This window comes from Chelonia mydas, chromosome 15 (assembly GCF_015237465.2).
Source record: "Chelonia mydas isolate rCheMyd1 chromosome 15, rCheMyd1.pri.v2, whole genome shotgun sequence".
In the NCBI taxonomy this organism is placed as follows: Eukaryota; Metazoa; Chordata; order Testudines; family Cheloniidae; genus Chelonia; species Chelonia mydas.
Genome location: NC_057856.1, coordinates 31,115,556 through 31,137,316, shown reverse-complemented (window position 1 = coordinate 31,137,316; position 21,761 = coordinate 31,115,556). Strand labels below are relative to the sequence as shown.

General features: G+C 54.6%; 1 long non-coding RNA gene across 1 annotated transcript; it reads left to right on the top strand.

The window, feature by feature from the left end:
* Nucleotides 1–585: 585 nt before the first annotated feature.
* On the top strand, nucleotides 586–20,754 carry LOC122463091. The gene is made up of 4 exons (XR_006286086.1): nucleotides 586–786; nucleotides 3,634–3,639; nucleotides 14,448–14,453; nucleotides 20,744–20,754. It is a non-coding gene; the product is annotated as an uncharacterized LOC122463091 (long non-coding RNA).
* The last annotated feature ends 1,007 nt before the right edge of the window (nucleotides 20,755–21,761 follow it).

Sequence of the window (21,761 nt, the reverse complement as noted above, 5' to 3'; positions counted from 1 at the left end):
GTTTGAGGAGCTGGCCAGTATATGAGATTCTTTCTAAGCATCATAAAAGTTCAGGAGGCCACGGTGAATTTTTAGCAACAATTTACAGTAAAAAGGAAATTAGAGAGACACGGTGGATGGGATAATATCTTTTACTGGACCAGCTTTGGTTAGTGAGAGAGACAAGCTTTGGAGCCACACAGAGCTCTTCTCAGGTCTGGGAAAGGTACTCCCGGGGTCACATCTAAATGCAAGGTGGAACAGATTCTTTAGCATAAGGGATGCATCCGATGAAGTGAGCTGTAGCTCACCAAAGCTTATGCTCAAATAAATTGGTTAGTCTCTAAGGTGCCGCTAGTCCTCCTTTTCTTTTAGCATAAGTAGTTAGCACATCTTGACAGGGACCATTCGAGGTAGTGTGGCCCATTAACACCCTGCAGTCATAGGACAAAAGGAGGGGGTTAGTGGGTTACAGGTTGTAGTAATAAATCCAGTGTCTCTGTTCAGTCCAGGTTTTTGAGTGTCTAGCAGAGTTCTGAATTTAAGCTCCCAGGCTTGTCTTTAGAAGGTGTTATGCAGGTTTCCTTTGAGGATGAGGACTGAGACGTCAGATGTAGAGTGATCACTTTAGCCCACATGTGATAGGGTGTTTTTGTCTTTTATTGTTTTCCGGTGTGAGTACATTCGAGAGCGCAGTGATTGTCTGGTTTCACCCATACAGTTGTTATTGGATCATTTAGTGCACTGGACGAGGTACACCACATATTGTGATAGACATGTGTAGGACCTGTGGATCTTGAAAGGTGTGTGCCCATGGCTATTCCCAGGGTTTGGGTACAGGATTTGTTGTTGTGGCTGAGGATGAAATGGATTAATTTGACAATGTGTCTGGGGTGGAGGTCTGCGTGTGGTCCATTGTCTTGTAGACCTCTGAGCAGGCAGCGAGGCCATCATTGCGGGGGACTTTGGTGTTCACCTTCCAAGGACAGGTTGAGCCTGGGAGGTTAAATTCATCACTTTGCTAGACACGATAAATCATAGTCTTAGTAAAGGTTTCAGAGTAACAGCCGTGTTAGTCTGTATTCGCAAAAAGAAAAGGAGTACTTGTGGCACCTTAGAGACTAACCAATTTATTTGAGCATAAGCTTTTGTGAGCTACAGCTCACTTCATCGGATGCATTCAGTGGAAAGTGTAGAAGATCTTTTTATATACGCACAAAGCATGAAAAAATACTTCCCCCCACCCCACTCTCCTGCTGGTAATAGCTTATCTAATAATAGCTTATGCTCAAATAAGTCTTAGTAAAGACACTGGATTCATGGCTTATCACAACAACCTGTCACCCCATCCTTTTGGTACCATGACTGCAGTTAATGGTCCACTTCCGCTGGAATGGTCTCGTAGAATACGTGTTAATGGCGTAGGTGAACAATCTGTCCCCCCTTGCATTTAGCTGTGGCACTCTGAATACATTTCTCAGACCTGAAGAACAGCTCTTTGTGGCTTGAAAGTTTGTCTCTCTCACCAACCGAAGTTGGTCCAATAAACGATATGACCTCCCCCACCTTGTCTCTCTAATTATCCTGGGACCGACACGGCTACAACAACCCTATAAACAAAAAGGTAAAATGGAACCTAAGTTAATATAAAGGTTCTAATGTGTGAAAAGCAAAGCCATATGCCTGGAGACCTGGACATACTGAGCTCTCTGCAGACATGGCAGGAGCCACTGACAAACCTATTCCCTTCCCTTTGACTGGACAATGGCCAGAAATAAATCCACTGTAAACTCACAGGTTAGGTGCTTTCTGTTCTCCTCAAATCCCACCGTACAGCAGCAGCAGGAGTCCACTTTGGGGAGCTCTGGCCTCCTTCTGTCACTAACTCCCATCGTGTGTCTGTGTGGCAAGCTTCCTCACGAACAGGGAGCCGGGCTGTGTGGTCAGAGGAGTCGCAGGAGACCTCAGAGAATTGGGGTGGAACAAAGCCCCTTCGAATGAGTCGCACGCGGCTGTTTGAATGCATCTGACTTCGGCCAGTGGCACATGCTGATTTATTGCCCAGGGCAGATCTCTGCAGACACGCCCGCTCCAGCCACAGCAAAACCAGCCTCCGTTGGGAAGATTCTTTGCAAGCCAGAGCTTCTGGGCCCTGGGTTCAGTATGGGCAAGGGCAGGATGTGGGGAGAAAGAAGAAGGGACTTTGAACAAAGACCTACAGAAAGTCTGACTGGAAAAATCCTATTAGCTCTTTGAGAGAGGAAGGATGTGCCGTGGTTAGGTTCAGTGTCCCAAGTGCTGGGATGCCTCCCCCTTTCCTTGGTGGAATATTGCACCACTGGGAAAAGTTTCCTGGATTGTCCTTTGTTTTGGCTCAGGAGCTGCACCAAGAGTGGGAGGAGAACATGCCTTGCTCACAAGGGCTCTCCAGCCTTCTGTGATTGCTGACATTCAGGCTAAATCACCCCCAAGAGGCTATGTGCCTACTTCCTGATCTCCTAACGAGTGGAGTAAATCCAGAGTCAGAGCAGCTGCAATCCAGATCTAGTTACAGGAGAAAACAAAAAACAGTGGCTTGGTTACAAAAATACCTACATACCATACATCAAATGCAATAATAACTGCTTTCCCAGATGTCCCTCAGGTTTGAGGCACCCACACACGCACGCCTGTGCACCCACATGTATGCATACCCATGTGCGTATACACAAATATACACACACACACACACAGAGTGCTAACAGAGATTAAGGCGAGCACACCAGGCCCCAAAGCTGCCAGCGCAGTACACTTCCCATGCAACAAACGCAGTATTCACAAGGGAGGGATTTTTTTTAATAGGGCCCCATGGAGACATCAGAGCAATTTTCAAGGAGGTTTGAAGCCACTGGGAAGCTTATTAGATCTGGAGTTAATTTGATGTTGGTAATCAGTGAGCAAGTTAAGCAGTTAAGGAGATAGCTGCTGCCGAATGGTTTGTCTGTTTAGCCTGCTTGTAAGCAGGGGTTACTAATGAGCTGCTCATGAATATGAATGAGAGATGATTACAGTGTGGAAAGGGCAGTCAGCAAACCATAAACTTAATTTTAATCTTTTTATTATCAAAGTCATGTTATTAATAATAGACGTTACACTAAGACCATGCTTCATCAGCCAATTACAGTGCTACCCAGCAGTCCCCCTGCAAACATCACCTCCAAACGCCAGTGCACTGGTTTGGAATGGGTTCTCTCTGACTGTCTAGATATGAAGTGCCACTCACTATGGTATCTGGGCGTGGGCTGGCAGTCCCCCTGCTGGCAGAGGGCAAAGCTGCCTAGAAAAAGCTAAATAGATTTTTCTCCAAAATAGTATTAACATGACTCTATTTTCACTTTCTGAGCAATCACAGGGTGAGCGAAGGGAAAGGAATTAATATCCAGGGAGCATTTCCATTTTGGGAACTGACATACCAGCTACGCACAGGGTTCATACTGCAGCCATCTGCTAAGATGCAGCCACTTCTGGGGAGGAACACAGCAACTGTTTAACAGCACATAGCAACACTACCCCAGTGTTTAGGACAGGAAGTGAAACTACAGGACTGCACAGTACCCAACTAAGCTAGGCATCCCAGGGCTTCCCCCTCCAGCAGCACACTTGCAGTGTGGGTAGGTTTAAGTGTCACGGCAAGCCAGCTGATCCCCTGCTAGCGCACGGGGGCTTCTGCAGCTCCTTCTGTGGCCCCGCCCAGCCCTGTGGCTGGCTCAGCTGTGAGATGCCACCCCAGACCCACTCTTTGCTGGGGTCACGCAATGGAGTGGGAAAGGAGAGGTGCCTGTTAGACACAGCTCAGTCCAGAGAGGCTCGCCTGCAGCAGGATGCTGGGGGTTTAACGAGACCGGTGCTGCCCTAGAGATAAAAGGCCCCTGGGAATGTAAAATATGGATCTATCCCAGGGCTGGGCATGTGGGGACTTTCTAGCTGGTGCTGGGGAAATTACTGGCTCTGAGAAGAAATATATTTCCTGGCTAGACTTCGAGGCCACCCACATCCCTAGTAGTCTGCATGAGCAAGAGACACGCGTGCAAAGCAGCCAGGACTCAGAGTAGGTGCCATCTGCATAGGTCCCTGCAGTTATCCAAGTCCCTGCTGTCGACTGATGCCAGGTGAACACGAGTGTGCACAAGCTAGATCGAAACTGCAAAACTCCAGGCTGCAGCCAGGTTTGTGCTCCCGACTGGGATGGGCAGCTCCAGTCGCCTGCCAAGGGAGAGACCAGTAGTGAAATTCAGAACCGGCCCTGGGTTCGGACTCCAAGCCCAGCCTGTCCAGCTGGGTGTTGGAAGACAGGGTGTGGGCTCCAGCTGGTCTCTAGCACTAACCAGGCTGCTCCAATCCCCATGGCGGGTAGCCCATGGACAGCCATGTTTTGCCTGCCCCGCGCTCCACCCCACAGGGTCATGGACGGAGAGGCAGCTTCAGGCCAGTGCTGTTGAAATGTGAAGTTTCCGATGTCAGTGGTTTGTGCATGCTGAATTTAACATAATTAAAATAACCCTAAGAGAGTACGCAAGGCCACAGCCCTTCCCAAAGCCCTTGTGCTTGCCAAGACGGGGATGCAGGAATGCACCCTCTTCCCTCTCCCACCCCCCAAAGGCTGATAGAAACTCATTCCCCGGGGAGATGCTACTGGCCTCAGCAGCCAGTGATGGTGGGAGTTGGAAATTCAGATTCCTGGGCAGGGTTTTTTGGCTCATACAGTGTCAATATTCTCATCTGCAGGCAACAGCAGCCTTTCCGAGGCTGAGAGCCCTCCCTGCCCCAGAGCGAAGATTGTGACCCTCGACCAGGCTGTGCGGGGTGTAACCACCAAGGAGGCAAGGAGGTGTGTAAGGCGGTACAAGAATGCAGAGCTGGGGCAATGGGACAAAGCCAGGGGAAGGACAGTTCGGGTTCGGTTAAAAACGAGAAACGTGGCACTTTTTTCAGAGTAACAGCCGTGTTAGTCTGTATTCGCAAAAAGAAAAGGAGTACTTGTGGCACCTTAGAGACTAACCAATTTATTTGAGCATAAGCTTTCGTGAGCTGCAGCTCACTTCATCGGATGCATACTGTGGAAAGTGTAGAAGATCTTTTTATATACACACAAAGCATGAAAAAATACCTCCTCCCACCCCACTCTCCTGCTGGTAATAGCTTATCTAAAGTGATCACTCTCCTTACAATGTGTATGATAATCAAGTTGGGCCATTTCCAGCACAAATCCAGGTTTTCTCACCCCCCCACCCCATACACACACAAACCCACTCTCCTGCTGGTAATAGCTTATCTAAAGTGACCACTCTCCTTACAATGTGTATGATAATCAAGGTGGGCCATTTCCAGCACAAATCCAGGGTTTAACAAGAACGTCTGCAAATGGCCCAACTTGATTGTCAGACACATTGTAAGGAGAGTGATCACTTTAGATAAGCTATTACCAGCAGGAGAGTGGGGTGGGAGGAGGTATTTTTTTCATGCTTTGTGTGTATATAAAAAGATCTTCTACACTTTCCACAGTATGCATCCGATGAAGTGAGCTGTAGCTCACGAAAGCTTATGCTCAAATAAATTGGTTAGTCTCAAACGTGGCACTGTGAGTCAATGCAGCAGGCTGTGGTGGGGACGCCCCCGGTGTGCCTTCACACTAGACTGGGCAAAGCAATAGCAAACCATGCTCCACTGACCTGCTCGGGTCACGTTTCCAGGCACAGGTGCGTGCCCGTACGGCACCAGCCGACCTTCACGCCAGCAGGCCAGCTCACACAGCATCAGTTGGCCAGACAAACAGCAGATATTCCCACCCAAGACGCTCTGGGCAAGCCTCACCAGGGAGTCGCTCTTTGCAGGCTCACACGCATCTGGCTCGTTTGCGGCACCTCGTGGCTGCAAATCTGACCCACCGGGTCTCTTCCGTCACCAGGTTCTGGAGCAAGGGTGAGGCCGCCCTGTGTGTGTGTGCAGGGCCACTCTGGCCTTCCCAGGGCCTGGAAAGCGAGTCAAATGAGCATTTCCACTGTGTTCGTCCCTCCCCTCCCTACTTGGTCACTCCACACCAGAGCCCAGGGATGGGAGTCTCGGTGCCAGGGAGGCAATCTTCTCAGTGTTTCCGCCCCAGCTGCTGCCAGGACTAGAGCCAGTCTCCCAGATCCAATCCCAGCTGCCGTGCTAGAGGGTCCGAGGAACATTTCCTCCGCACGCCATGGGGGTCTGAGGTTTGGCTGATGATTCCTGCTGCTCACTCTCGCCTGCATGGAACATCAAAAGAGACATAATGGGAATGCCCCATTCCCTATAAAGGGGACAATCCTATTGTCTGAGTGTCTAATTAACTGTCATTATTTTCTCATGACATTACCAACACACGCTGCTCCTGCAATGAGGCAGCCGTTACGCTGTGAAATGCTGAAGCCAGGACTGTAGAACATGTTAAAAAATATTAATCTACAAATGAAAATGATTTTAATTGGATTCTGCCTGGGGGGTCGGGTCACTGTTACGTTTTCAATCAGAGTTGTCCAGTCAGCAAAACAGGCGGTGCAGCCTTTTCAAATTGGAACGGCAACTGGCTGCAAGAGGTTAATAGGAATGTTGGAAAATAAATAGGTTATTGATTGATAATAACAATAAGCTGACTCCTGTTCTACCTTGCTGACCTTCCTTCACCCAATCTTACAGAAAACTCAGTTAGCATCTAATTATGGATTGCCTTACAATGCTGTGTATTAATGAGAGTGCACCACCGGGCGGGGCTCAGCAAGCCAGTCTCATCGGAGAACTTGCCTGCCCCATGCGTCAGTGGTGTGATCCCCTGGCTGGGAGGAGATCATGCTTGGGCAGCATTCAGACATGCTTTGGGGCGCTCTCCCGGCAGCCATGGCTGGGCAGGGCTTGCCTTGCTCCCTGGCTCCCCTTCACCCCCACGCCCTGACGGCAGGGTTCTCTCTCCCGAGACAGGGCTGCACAAAGAACTCCTGCAGGCTGCGCGGGAGATGCCCGGCCCCGGAGCTGGTATCTGGTGAATGGAGACGTGCAGATGCACCCTAGCCAGTTATTCCACTCCGTCCGGCCCCAGCGGACATTGCGGTGAGCCGGGTACGAGCCCTGCCGGGCTGCTCAGAATATGTCAGCCAAAAGCGTCACATTCGAGTGGCGAAAATGAGGCTCCTGTGTAGATTTGGGCACCTAAGAAAAGTGAGTGACCCAGTGACCAGCGCTGGTGCACACCTGCAGCTTCCTGGGCTTCACCAGGCCGGGCGGGTGCTCAGTGCCCAGCAGCCAGACTGGCAGCTTCAGGCAAGTGCCAAATCCCGCTCGCAGGAACGGAGTCCCCGCCACACCTAGCACGGGAGAGAGAAGGGCTCCAGCATGGTCGGCAGCTCAGCCCCACCCCCGGCTTTCATCCTCACGGAGCACAAACCCGACCTGCGAGTGGGTTCGCCAGCAGCTCCACCCTTGCAGCTCGGTGCCATTTAGAATGGCAGACGGCCGGGTCCTGGCCACCCCAGCGCAGGGCACTGGCAGGTGGGCTGCACCGCTCTGTACCGGGGCAGCCGGCAAGGTGAGGGATCGGGGCATCAAAATGCAGCTCGAAGCTCGCCCTTCGTCCCATTCCAGGCAGATGAACAGTCACAAGTGCCAGCTAGATGTAGGCCCAGTATAAGGGTCCCTCCAAATGGAGATGAGCCCAGAAGGGGTCAGCAATGGAGAGGAAAGTCGAGTGGGGTTTTGAGTCCACTAAGGTGGGGGTGCTCTGAAGTCCCCCTGCCCCCAGACGCTAGCTCCGAGGCCTTGGCACACGCAGCATTCAGAGAGCGTGAGGGAGAACGGCAGAATCCATCCGGCCCTGGGAAGCCTCCAGCTGGAACAGAGCAGAGCTCTGCCCAGCCGGGGTGCCGAGCTCTGAACAGAAAGTGAAAACTCTGCCCATTCCACAGGCCCCGGCTGTTCCAGTGAGGCCTCCAGATCAACCTCTGCAGAGGTGGAGAAGATGGGCTGGTGGTTAGGGCACTGGGCTGTGCGCTCAGCTCCACCACTGACAGCCTGGGGGCCCTTGGGCAAGTCTCTCAGTGCCTCACTTCCCAGCTGTAACATGAGTGCAATGACACCTCCCTTTGGTACTGAGACTGTAGCTTTCTGGGGGGAGACCCTGTCCAATGGGGCTTCGATCTCAGCTGCAGCCTCGAGGCACGCCTGCAACGCAGGGAATAGCGATAGCAGGGGCTGGAGGTGCCGTCTCGACAGCTGCCATCTAATTAACAACAGTTTGGACAAACACATTGTTAGCGCTGAAATAACCAACGGGAATTTTCTTCTTAATATACTAGGGAGTCCCCCATCATCCTAGACAACCTCACTTCATCCTATACATGATTCTCCACCACAGGAAACCTATATGATCAAGCAGCCAACAACATTTGCTAGGACAATGGCTCTCAAACTTTTTTTACTGGTGACCCCTTTCACACAGCAAGCCTCTGAGTGCGACCTCCCCCCCCTTATAAATTAAAAACACTCTTTTATATATTTAACATCATTATAAATGCTGGAGGGAAAGCGGGGTTTGGGGTGGGGGTTGACAGTTCGTGACCCCCCCCATGTAATAACCTCACGACCCCCTGAGGGGTCCTGACCCCCAGTTTGAGAACCCCTGTGCTAGAATGATAGAAGGTGGGTTTTCATTTAAATGGGCTTTTAACTAGTTAATAAACAGCCTGCTCTATAAGCTATAATCAGGGAGCATTGCTTATTAGGCTGAATGATCCAGTGGCTTTTCTTTTGTAAAGTGACCAAGGCTAAAAGAATGGTGGTTTTTTTCAAGGTGCTGTAAAAAGGAACCAAAATCACCCACAGATGTAAGTAAATCACAACTTATTCAGTCCAGGTTGCTGTCAGCTGCGCTGCTGCATTCTTTGTTTCTGGCTATAGATAAATATTTGTTCTGGTTCCCAGCCAAATCACAGCCATTGTCTTCTTCCACAAAGGTAAAAGAGGAAGGACGGTGGCTTTACATGCACGGAAGTTTGGAACTGATATTTTAATTGCTTCAAGACGTGCCAGGAACCTCACAGCATAAGCTTCTGCTTTATCCATTATTTCACATATGGTTTTCAACTCTGTTTGCTGCAAGATATGAAATAGTCATAACCACCTGGAAAACAGGTGACATTTCACTAGGCCTGTGCTACTCTCCCTTTGAATAAAGCTATTACCTAGCATGGAGATAAGCAGCCACCTAAGAGGCCAGGGTTACCAAGATATTAGTCAGGATGCTAAATGCCATGGCGTAAAACCCTGGGACGCCCTGTAAGTGTATTTAAAACCCATCCCTGCTTCAGTGACAGTGTCCCCACTGAGTCCCGCACTGTGCAGGTTGTGGGGGCGCCCGTCTCTCCTGGGGAGCAGGCAGTTACGGGGTTACCTGTGGGACTGAAAATTCCACCCACATGCTTTGATTGAGGCTGTGGTTGGGGCAACCAGTCGCTAATAGCAGCTGCCTCCTTCACCTGTTTCCCCAGGCTTCTGGGGAGGCAGGGGGACGGAGGTGTGTCAGCAGTGATGGGGGATGAGGGTCCGGGGGGGGGGAAGTGGGACGATGGGGCAGGAAGGGGTTGGGGTGGTTCTGTTTTCTTCTTTAGGGTCCATGGGCACAGTCCTGCTTCGGCCCCTGGTTCGTGATTGTTTTAGCAACAGGTATTTGATGTAAATGTTGTTATACCATCCAGTGCTCTTGATGCAGCTAATAGTCAAGTAAACAAACTAGCTAATACAGACGTGCGAGAGAGAGAGCATGCTCCTCGGGAGTAGATATAGTGGAAGGGAAGCCATCCCAAGACCACAGCAATGGCTGTGGATATTGTGCTCTTAGCAGGAAGGTACTTATGGTCCTACAGTTGCAAGAGCTATTACCACTGACTGGAAGGACCCACAGGCTTCAAGTCAAACACTTTACTTCAGTGCATCGCTGGATCGGGGCCGGAGCACTCAGCCCCGGGGGGGGGACGACCACGATGTCTCGACTTCTGCAGCTGCTGCCCTAATCTGTTGCCTGCTCCGGTGTGCTGCTCCCCCAGCCTGGAGCAAAAATGTCGGCAGCCAAACAACTGCAGCCCCCAAAGGGTGAGCGCCGCGCTGCACCACGGAAATAAAAGGCCCGTGCGGCCTGCATATTAATACTTCTGCTGGCTGGCTAGCCTGATAAATGTAACTGACATGCAGTGGGTGGCATGTGCGTGAGTTAATGTTACTGCAAGACCTTAACGTTGGCAGTTCCTGACTTCTTGTGTTTATAGATGTTGCCATGTTGGATTGCTGCAGGCCCGGGGGGGAGGGCTGTATTTAATCCAACAGCTTCTTCATCTTTCATGCCTTATTGAAGCCAGGGATCTCAAAGCACCTCAGGAATAATTAATTAACGAATCGCCTCTTAGAGGCGAGGACTGTTGTCCTGCTTTACAGATGGAGCTATGAAGCAAAGTAAGGTTCAGGCCTGGTCTGCACTTAAATATTAGATCAACCTCGCTACATCGCTCGGGGCTTGTGCATAGGCAGAGCGAGGTCCACAGAAGAATTCTTCTGCCTCTTGGAGAGGGGGGTTAACTGTAGTGGCGGATAAAGCCCTCCTGCCAGAGTAGGATTCATAGGATTGCCAACTTTTGAAAACTGCCCCCCCCCCACCACCTCTTCCCCTGGGGCCCTGCCCTGCTCCCTCCTCCCCCTTCCCCATTGCTCAGTCCTCTCCGCCTCCCTCCCCCAGCTGGGCTCCCTCTGCTCTGGGGCTGGGACAGGAGCTGCGGCCTGATGTGGCGTCCCGCTGGTAGGAGGCAGCCCCGGCTGAGCAGGGTCTGGTGCAGGTTGATGGCCTGGCGCCTCCCGGGCCCACAGTAACTGGACTTTTAGTGTCCGGTCAGGGCATCTGACCGGATGCTGCCCAGTCCCCCTTCTGACCGGGCTTTCCAGTTGAAAACTGGACACCTGGCTACCCTAAGTAGGAAGCCTCTCGCTGTGTCGCTGTGCCAGCTGGACTGTCGACAGGGCCCACGCGACTGCGCAGTAGCAGCCCCGTTGTCCCGCCAGGGCAAGACTGTTTCAGCTTCCCGGCAGAGTCTGTTCCTGCTACAAACAGAGGGTCCAGGCCAGGCGGAGCGTCCAGTCACACATACTATTGCCCACAGCCCAAGAGAATCCATCAAGTGACCCAGACGTATTCCCCAGTCTGTCACAGTAACAGCCCTCGATGGGAATGCTGCCCAAAGGGCCCAGGCCTGGAGAACGTTCCGGAAAGAGCATTCATTTCGTACTTTTCATCTTTCTTAACATTTCCAGCCTATGCAGTCACTGGAGTGTGTGCTGTGGGAGTGAGCAGAGACCCTAAGTCACTGAGGCTGGAGAGAAACAGGGCTCAGGGAGGGTTATTTCAGCCCTATGGTGAGTTCAGTGAGAGGGGCGAGTCGTGCTCCGTGACGTTTGGGTCACACTGAATATCCCCGTGCCGGCCCTCCAAGGTGCTGGGTGCATTCAGCTCCCACAGACGTCACTGAGGGCAGAGGGAGCTCAGCAGTTTGCAGGATTTTGTTCTACTAGCCTGAGAACCACATCTTCTGTTAGGAGCTTTGGAGAATCAGAGCACACAGTGCTCCCATCGCGCCCATGGTGGGGAACGCACCGACACAGGCCAGGTTGACTCGATGAAGGGGTGACAGTTGTGGGGAGCGGGGAATAAATCTCTAATGTTTCCTTCAAACTCAGTTTGTATCTAATCTGTGACCAGAAACAACTGAAATCCCTCTGGGCATTGCTTGGCAGCACCATAAGGCACAGGTTAATCAGGACACCCTCACTGCCCACTGCCGTAGCTTAGTTTGTCTGAATTTCTTTTATGTGTCACCTACATTGTGAATTTCCTGGGTTTACAACACTTGGTTTGGGACAATTCTAACATCCCTGGGATGTATTTTACCCTAACATGACTGACAAACATGCTCCATCGTGACATAGCTCGTGCCTGGGAACTTCTCTGCACAGTGGGAACCTCGCCAGTCACAGTGATGAGGAGGCAGCTGTATATTGTATGAGTACAACGACTTGACATTTTTCTAAAGAAAAGTTTTTTCGTCAATAAGAAATTTTTCATGAAAACTTGTTGACAGTGTCACAACCTGTCATTTCGCACGACACACATTGTGCTGTATTTTAAAAAGTCCAGAAGTTTTATCAAAACCAAAAGTCAGGAACCAGGTCAATGTTTTTGATAAAAATCCTGCCTCCCCAAAAGAAAATGCAAAAAAACCCCAAATTAAATAAACCAAAATGGGACCAAAACAAAAGCACCATCAGAATGTTGACGTCTTGCACGATACTCATTTCTCAGGTTGCTACCAGCTCCAGTGACAAGGATTCCACAGCGTCCTGCTGCAGACCCTGGGCCAGGCACTAGCTGAGGGGTTGGAAAGAGACTTCCCCTGGGGACAGGTCCTTTCATTAAGTGCCCATAAGTGGTTTTTTGCTCCTTCCTCTGAAGCCTCTGATGCTCGAGGCAGGATGCCAGGCCAGAGTGTGGCAATGCTGTGTCCCCATTGCAGCCTGTGGGACTCCCTGCCAGAGTAAATGGTCCTCCGGGAGATTCAGAGCTACAGGAGCTGTCCCCAGCCTCGGTGGTGGAGCTCTCCATCTGTGAGTCCCATCAAGCCTCCTCGTCGCCTGCTCTCAGTCTGGAGCAGGGAGCCGCGCTGTTTACAGATGTTACCATAAACGCCCTGTATCAATTTCACAGAATTACTTTGTAATTTGATGCAAATAAGCAGCATTTCTCTTGCTTACACACGTTTTCTGTCAACATGTTTTTGAGGAACTTGCTGTGACATGTGAAAACGCTGCTGACTTGGGTAAAAATAAACACTGCAATTCAGATGCCTCCTGTCCGCAAACAGCCTGGTAGGGGGTAGCTGCACCCAGGCCCCATTTCAGCTGGGTAGATGGAGAGCCACTTCCCAGGCTGCGTGTGCCTGGCAGTCCACATTGCATCTCACCAAGAGGAACGTCCAGCCTTCTTCCCCGAAAAGGTCAACTGCCTCCAAGAGATGGCTTCTTGGGATGCAGGAACCAGGTGCCATGCACAGAGCCAGGACCACAGCATCCACCTTCTGCTCACCTGGCCGCCTGGCCCTACAGCAGGTGCTGAGGGGGACAGAGCCACCACCCAGGAATCTAGATTACTCCCTGTGCACCCCGGCTCTGTTCCCTCCCTGCCTTAGTCAGTATTTATGTGCAGCCTCCCGGAGAAAGGGGCTTAGCTGCCCGCACGGTGCAGATGGCGCCAGGTCTGTGTCACTCCCAGGCTGCACCTACCTGCTGCCTGGCTGAGACCAGTATGTGGCCAAAGAGGAGTGGCTGAAGTTAACCCCAAGCAGACTGGGGGGATGTTGGCAGGCAGAGGGAAGAGCTTCCTGTCTGCACCAGTCAGACCTAAATCCCCAGTCATGAGGACAGCCCATCATCTGGGGCCGCTGCTCAGCTCCCCACGGGCCCAGAGCTCCCTCGTCTCTGCATCTGCAGGGAATGCTGCCCGGCCCGGGCTCTGTGCACCCGCTGGGCAGGACACATTGAAAATCCCATGTGGAACTCTGCTTGGGTCCCAGGGGATTCCAACCCAAACCCCGCGGAGGGACGCTCTGATGTGAAGCCAGGCGCTGAGGGGAGAGTCACAGTCCAGCCAAAGCCCCATTAGCCCCTGTGGCCCACCACCATCGATGTAAAATGGGAATTTGGAGTGAACCACCCCATAGATGTACAGACTTGGCTCGTTGCGAAGGCTCGTGGTCAGGTTTATTGCTGACGAAGCAGGGTGCTAGTGACCCGGCTCAATGGTTACAGGTCCACTAACAACTGACTGAGCTCGTGACAATGGACCGGCTCAGTCAGTGGTGGGACTTTCCACTGTCCCCTAGGCCAGACAAAGACACACGCTCTGAGGTACATCTTTACACAGCAATACAAACAAGTGACGTATCATCCTTGACCTACCAGGGCGCCACTCACTGCCTTGTACCTGTAGATTCGATCAAAACATCTCTATTCATCATGCTCTCATCCTGACCTGATCCTTAAGATGGGCCAGCATGTTTTTGTTATTTTGGGGGGATGTGTTTATCAGGGTGTCCTGGTACCACCTTCTGGAACGTGCTTGCGTGAGTGTTTTTGCCTAGCACCTCTTAGCAATATGTGTTTTTACAATATCAACCCTGTTCTTGCCAAATTCTGTGAGCAGGGCCTGCGTCTTGCTCACAACTTAACTTTGCTTTATATTAGCAAGTTTTGACCATGATTTTAGTTCAGGCCTCAGGCCTCATACCAGGCCTCCAATACAAGGCCTTATGTTTCGGGCCCTCTTCTTACTACAACCACCAAGCAGCCCGTGCCCCCCCCCCCCCCGCACCACGACCTGGCAGGGGGGAGTTTGCTGGTTCCATCTGCTTTCGGCTGCTCTGCTGTGTCACTTGACAATATTCCTTTTCCTTCCAGCTCCAGAGCTGCTTGTGCTGCGCGAGGGGGCTCTCCTGTGGCAACTCGCACAATCGGACATGCACACGCCCCCCACTCACACTCACTAAGGCACACACACCTACTTGCTGCGTTTGTGTTGGACACCCCCAGAGGTAGAGAAAAGAGGTGGATAAAGTAACAAAGTGAACTCCCTATTTCCCAAACGAGAAGTGGGTGAACTCAGTTTACCCGAGTTGACGCTATCCTGCGCCACTGGGTGCCCCAAGACTTCACCTGAAGCTCTGCGCTAGGCCCCGGCAGCTGCCCCCTCCTCAGCCCCTTTTCATCTCTACATAGCGGGAGAATTCAGGCATTGAACTTGCAGCCCGGTGCATTCACAAGGCTTCCCACTCTCCTCCAGTCGGTCTCTCCGCACCTCCTCTTGCCTGCCCGCTCCGGGGCCTGCTGAGCCTGTGCAGAGCCCAGCAAAAGCAGCTGACCTGACTTGTCTTTTGTAACTTTCCTTCACTGTCAGCTCCTTAAGGGCCAGGCAAACTCCGCGGTCAGGAGAGGGCTGCTCTGAGCAGGGTCCTGGCCCCAGGATCTCCGGCGCACCAGGCACTCCTGGCTCTGACCTTGCTCCCTTGCTCAGTGGGACTAGCACTGCTCCCCTGCTGCAGGCTGGGAGGGTCCAGCCCTGTTTCCAGATCACTTTGCAGCAAACCAGGCTAGGGTGTGTTGAGCACAGGGCATGTCGTGGGCAGGCCCGGCGCCCTGCAGTGCTAACAGAGCAGCGGGAGCTCCTGATCTACACGCATACGACACGATCCTGCCTGCAACGTGGGGAGGGAACCAGGGCAGGCCTGAACACCCAGCCCCCCTCACCTCCATGCCACACACACACTCTGCTCTGCCCCTGCCCCCTTGGACCCGCCCCATGAGACCCTGCCCGCCCCCGGCACCCTCTCCTCCTTACGGGCATTGCTTCCAGCGGGCCCTGGAGCGCAGACCAGCCACACACTCAAACCCTCTGCAGACTCTTGGTTCCTAGCCTGGCTTGGTCGCTGCATGTCTGTTGCAGCCCTGTCCCTCTCCCTCGCATGCATGCATGTCTGTTGAATTGTGAGTCCCGGGGCAGGGACCCTGTCTATCACTCTCCGAGCGCGCTGCTCGGGATCCAAAATAATAACAATTCATGTCTCGCGGTTCTTGAGGTAGCTCCACCTCTGGCCCCAGTGACCAGCCAGCCTTCATAGAGCAAAGTACTGTTTATTCAGAACAAAATCATTACAGAGAAAACATATGTTAAAAACAGTAAGCAGCTTACCAGGCAGTCAGCCCTCTTCCCCAGGGAGACCTTGGCAGGTTCCAGTGTCCGCAGGGCCTGGTCACAGCATCGTGCCGGTTGCTGTATCAGGTGAGAGTGACGTCCTTCGCTAGGTCAGTTTGCACCGGTTGCCTTTCTTGTCAGTCTCTTGAACTGGGTTAAACTAGGAGATGCCGTTTCCCCTGGTGGGGGATGAGGCTTCTCCAGATCGATTACCACCCTAGAGATTTGCACTGATTACCCTCCCCCACTCTCCCCTCACTTCCCCTCACCCCAGGGACTTTCATTCCTTCAGGAAAGTCCTGTAACCCCCCAGGGAGTTGAAAACAACCCCTAGCCTATACAGATACATGTAACATTTACAGAGTTAATACAATACATCTCTGAATATCTCACGATTCTATAGCTCCGCTCATGGGCTGCCAGCTCCTGGGTACGTGTCTCCCCATCCCGTCCCCCCTTCGCAAGCAGAGGCTAACAATACAAGGTAAGAGGGAAAACCGAGTCACACATTTTGTCACAGGAATTAATCAACGTTCCCAGTTCCCCACAGCTGCTTTGCATTGGGACAGTGTGTCATGCCATGCCAGGGGGCATGATGCTGTGACGTTGTTAAATCTCTGGGGGCTGCATGCCTGGGGTTAGTGGCTGGGATTTGCTCAACCAGGCCTTAGGAGGGGGCATGTGCCTGGTTCTGTGTGAGTGAAGTCCACCTTGGTCCTGCCCCCTTCTTGGAGCTGCTCTCTGCTCCCTGCCTGCAGTGGGGTGCATCCCAAAAGAGCCAGGACCTGGCTGTGGAGAGAGACAGAATTAATGCACTAATCTCAGCACCAGCCACTTCGGAATTGTTTTCCCTGCCAGTATCTCCCCTGCCCTCTGGAGAGAGAGCGCACCCCGCTCTGGTCACCCCCACTGCAGACCAGCCCCCGTCGCTTCCCCTGCAGGCGCTGAGGGGCGCTCTGTCTCTCAAAAGCTCAGCCAGCCCGTCAGCTCAGGGACGCGGCTGGGGCAGCAGGATGCCCTCTGGGTGCCAGGCCGCCAGCCGGCCGATCCCGGGCAGGGCAGTGCCAGCAGGAAGGGTCAGCCCCAGCTCTGAACTTTCCCAAACGTGCTACTGTGAGCGATTCCCACGACTAGCACCTGCCACGTGTCGCTACGGCCCCCACCCCCGGGGGGCAGGCAACGTGCCCGGGGGAAGCCCACGGTGCCAAGGTGCGGGTGCTTCCCTGGACCTCTCCCCTCGCTCCTTCTTCCTTGTCTTCCGGCTCCCAGGAGTGGCTTCCCCAGGGCCCCTGCCGGAGACTCCCACGAAGCACCTGCCCTGTGGTGCACACGGGGCTGCAGCAGGCTCAGCAGCTCGGGTTAGTGTCAGTCCGGCCTGCCCAGAGCCAGGCAGAGGCAGCCGGCGCTAACCAGCTCAGCACTGACAGGAGATACCGCTGCCTGCCCGGCACCTGGGACAGGGGCTTTCCTAGTGCAACAGCACCATCTGCTGCCCCCTGGCCAGAGGCCCAGCGGCACGCGGCCGGCCGGGGACGGGGTGGGAGGCAGTGCCGCAGGGGCTCGGTAGTGTGGCCCCGCGTGATTCACAGACCTCCCCCAGTGTCACAGCAGGAGAACCCCAGCACACGCGCTGCAGCCTGGCTGGAGGCAGGTTCCTGTGCAAACGGGGGCGTTTACCCCGGGCTGGGGGCTGGCCCAGGCCTAGGCACCACTGATACCCCACTTGAGCCTGTTGTGAGGGCTGCAGTGGGATGTGGGTGATGCTGGGCCCAGGGGTGAATGTCACCCAGTGATCTGACTGTAGCACAGCCCAGCGACACGACTGTAGCACTGGGACACGACTTAGGGTGACCAGATGAAACGGACAAAATATCGGGACACATGGGGGAAGCAAAAAAATAAATAAATAAATAAAATAAAATAAAATAAAAGCGGCCGTGCATCGGTCGGGACGTGGGACAAAGAACTAAAAATCGGGACAGTCTCGATTTTATCGGGACGGCTGGTCACCCTAGACACGACTGCAGCACAACCCAGCGACACGACTGCAGCCCAGTGACACGACTGCAGCCCTGGGACACGACTGCAGCACCACCCCTGCTGTCTGAAGGTTCGCTGTTCTCGGAGGCAACTGTCTGTGTTTCTGATACCAGCCAGGCCCGCAGACCCTCCCTGCTGGCCACTGGGTGTTTGCTGCTGCGACTCCGGCCTTATCCTCATGCTGCGGCCAGCGTGGAGGGCGGGCCCTGCCCAGGGAGTCTCCCTGCGGTGACTCTTAGCGCGAAGCACTCTCTGTGCAGCCAGGGGAGCGAGCCGCGCAGACTCTGGGCTTATTGCCCTGCTTCTATAGACAGGGCAAGCTTCAAACCAGCGGCAGTGGCTCTGGGGGACAGGGGGTAATGTTCCTACAATGGCAATGTTGTGGAGCTCTATCCCCGCCACATAAACTTGTGCACACCCAGCAGGGCGGGGCAGGGCAGGGCAGGGCAGGGGGTTATAGCGGGACTCAGAGGGGCACGAACAGGCCCTGGAGGAAGTAGGAACCCCCGGGATCCTCCTGCCTAGCCTGGAGCCGGCTGCCCAACCCATCGGCTGCATCTCATGCCTCCCCTCAGTCCGCCTCCTCTCTTGGCGCCCTCCGTTTGCAGGGAGCTTCCGCCCCCCTGCTTCAAACCAGTCTATTTTATACCCTTACCTGCAGCCATACGGGAGGCAGTGCGGCCGTGGCCTGTGTGGCCTGGCGCCGGGGGGATGTTCCAGGGATGCAGCCTGACTGTGTCTGGCCCCGGAGTGCCAAGTGCTGGGGCAGGCTGGACTCACCTGCCAGACTCTCTGTGCCTGTTTCCTGATCACAGCCACGGGCAGCCAGTGTCCGCAGGAACAGCCGCTGTCCCAGGGGAGCCCAGAAGAGCCCAAACCCACAGCTGTAAATATGAGCGTCTCTGAGTGGCTTTCTGGAGGTATTATGACCAGTACCGTGCTGATCCTGGAGTCATGGATACTGCTGGCTTCACATGGCACCAGGGCATGGGGGCAGGCTCCAGGCATATGGGGCAGGCACCGGGGACATGGGGGCAGGCTCCAGGTGTACAGGGGCCGGCTCCAGGGGCATGAGGGCACGCACCAAGGACATGGGGGCAGGCTGCCAGACATATAGGGGCAGGCAGTGAGGACATGGGGGCAGGCTGCCAGACATATAGGGGCAGGCAGTGAGGACATGGGGGCAGGCTCCAGGGCATGGGGGCAGGCTCCAGGCGTATAGGGGAAGGCACCGGGGACTTGAGAGCATGCTCCAGGCATATAGGGGCAGGCACCGGGGACATGGGGGCAGGCTCCAGGTGTATAGAGGAAGGCACCGGGGACTTGAGAGCATGCTCCAGGCATATAGGGGCAGGCACCGGGGGCATGGGGCCAGGCTCCAGGCATATAGGGACAGGCAGTGAGGACATGGGGGCAGACTCCAAGGTATGGGGGCAGGCTCCAGGCATATAGGGGCAGGCACCGGAGACATGGGAGCAGGCTCCAGGCATAAAGGGGCAGGCACCTGGGGCATGGGGGCAGGCTCCAGGGTATGGGGGCAGAGTCCATGCTGGTTGCAGCTCCAGTTCTGGGAACATATGAGTTTCCCTATGCCTGCTGGAGGAGGCTGGCAGCCAGAGCCCCGTGCTGCTGGTGCTGTGGTTTGGAGCCACCAGTGCCAGCCTCTGTAAAACACACACGTCCCCTGGCGAGGGGAGCCCCCGTCTGAGAGCCGAAGCCGGGGCAGAACAGACCCTGAGGATCTGGAGAGGGGGAGCCACTTCGCCGTCAGCTCTGTTTTTACGATGAGATCCGTGTGCTGACCACAGCGTGTGTCGCCAAGGCCTGGGCCCAAGAGCAGTACCTTGTGGCCAAGGTCCAGGCGCCTGGGGCTGTTCGAAGCTCTGCCGATGCCTGGCTGGGTGACCCTGGGGCTAGGGCTGCCAACTTTCTAATCGCTCAAAACCGAACACCCTAGCCCCGCCCCTTCCATGAGGCCCCACCCCCTGCCCTGCCCCTTCCCCGAGGCCCCGCCCCCACTCTCTACATTCCCCCTCCCTCCCTCCCTCTCCTCCACCCACACTCACTTTCAGTGATTTTGGCCAATAGGAGAGCGGAGCCGATGCTCAGGGCGAGGGCAGCGAGTGGAGCCCCTTGCCCCCCCGCCTAGGAGCTGGATCTGCTGCTGGCCGCTTGCGGGGCGCAGCGCGGTGCCAGGACAGGTAGGGACTCGCCTGCCTTAGCCCCGCAGCACCGCCCGGTCAGTGGTGCTAACTGGAGCCGCCAGGGTCCCTTTTTGACCCCGTGTTCTGGACGAAAACTGGCCACCTGGTCACCCTACCAGGGGCATCGCTGCATCGCTCAGCTCCCCGCGACTCCACAGGGACAAAATCCTTCCGCTCTCTGCCTGGCCTCCTGGGAGTGCAAGCTCTGTAGCTGTGTCTCCCCGTGTCTGCGCCCCCACTGCCAGGGGGCCCAGGGCTCAGTGCTATGGGGTCGCAGATCAGCAGCGTTCATAGGGTCAGGCCAGCAGGAGCAGATTGATTTTCATTGTCCCCGGCACTGGCTTCAACCAGACAGCACCCCCCGCCGTGCCGAGCCTCGCAGGCCCCCCCAGGTCAGTGTGCTGGCGCCCCCCTCCCGCAGTGCTGCTCTCCTCTGGCGTGTGTGCCCCTTGCTTTGCTGCACGCTTCTCCCCATGAGGCAAGGCTGAGGGAGCTGGGATTATTTAGTCTGCAGAAGAGAAGAATGAGGGGGGATTTGATAGCTGCTTTCAACTACCTGAGAGGGGGTTCCAAAGAGGATGGCTCTAGACTGTTCTCAGTGGTAGCAGATGACAGAACGAGGAGTAATGGTCTTAAGTTGCAGTGGCGGGAGGTCTAGGTTGGATATTAGGAAAAACTATTTCACGAGGAGGGTGGTGAAGCACTGGAATGGGTTACCGAGGGAAGTGGTGGAATCTCCTTCCTTAGAGGTTTTTAAGGTCAGGCTTGACAAAGCCCTGGCTGGGATGATTTAGTTGGGGTTGGTCCTGCTTTGAGCAGGGGGTTGGACTAGATGACCTCCTGAGGTCTCTTCCAACCTTGATCTTCTATGATTCGATGACCTTCCCTGGCTCTGGCCCCTCTTCTCCCCACTTCCTAATAGCTTCCCACCATCCCCACCCTGCCCATTCCCATTCCCACCCCCAGCCCAGGCCTGGCTGTCACAGACAGACCCCTTCCCCAGAGTGTGATGGTGACTAGCAGAGCAGGTGCCATCCATGCTGGGGCTATGTCCCGCCTGTCGGTGTGCGGGGGGGACGGGGACGCCAGGCTAGCCTGCCCCGGTGGGTGCTCCACATTCACAGTGGCTCCACGCTGCCCGTCCGGCTGCCGGAGGCTGAGATGGTCCCTTAGCGGATATAGATTGCCCTGGTCTCCTCCACAGCATTGGCCTCTGGGTGCATTTCGCTGCTCTGGGGGCCATGCGCTGGGCACCCCGGGAGCTGGAGTCAGCCCCCAGCAGGTGCTGTGTGCCCTTGGCTGTCACACGCTCGCCCCTGCCAGCATCCCGCTTGCTGCACCGGCCATAGCTCAGCCATGTCTGAGACACTGGCCTGCCCGGTCCTGCTGCTGTCTGTGGGGCTGCACCCTCTGCTCACTGTTACCGGTTCTGGGCAGGTCCCGGGCCCTGGGGGGCTAGTCAGGCCCAATCTGGCCTGTTGCTCCCTCGGCCCAATCCTGCCCTGACCTCACTGGAGTGCAGGCTGTCAGAACGTGAGAGCTCTGGGCCTGGGGCGTGTCCATCTCCAGCTTGTTTTCTTGGTCCTGACGTTAACACCTAGGGGTAGGCGTAGCAGGGCTGGCGGGGTGGGCTGCAGATTCAAACCGCCCAGGAGGGCCTCAGGTTCTCTGCCCTTGGCTCCCGCTGCAGCTTCAGTAAGAGAGTC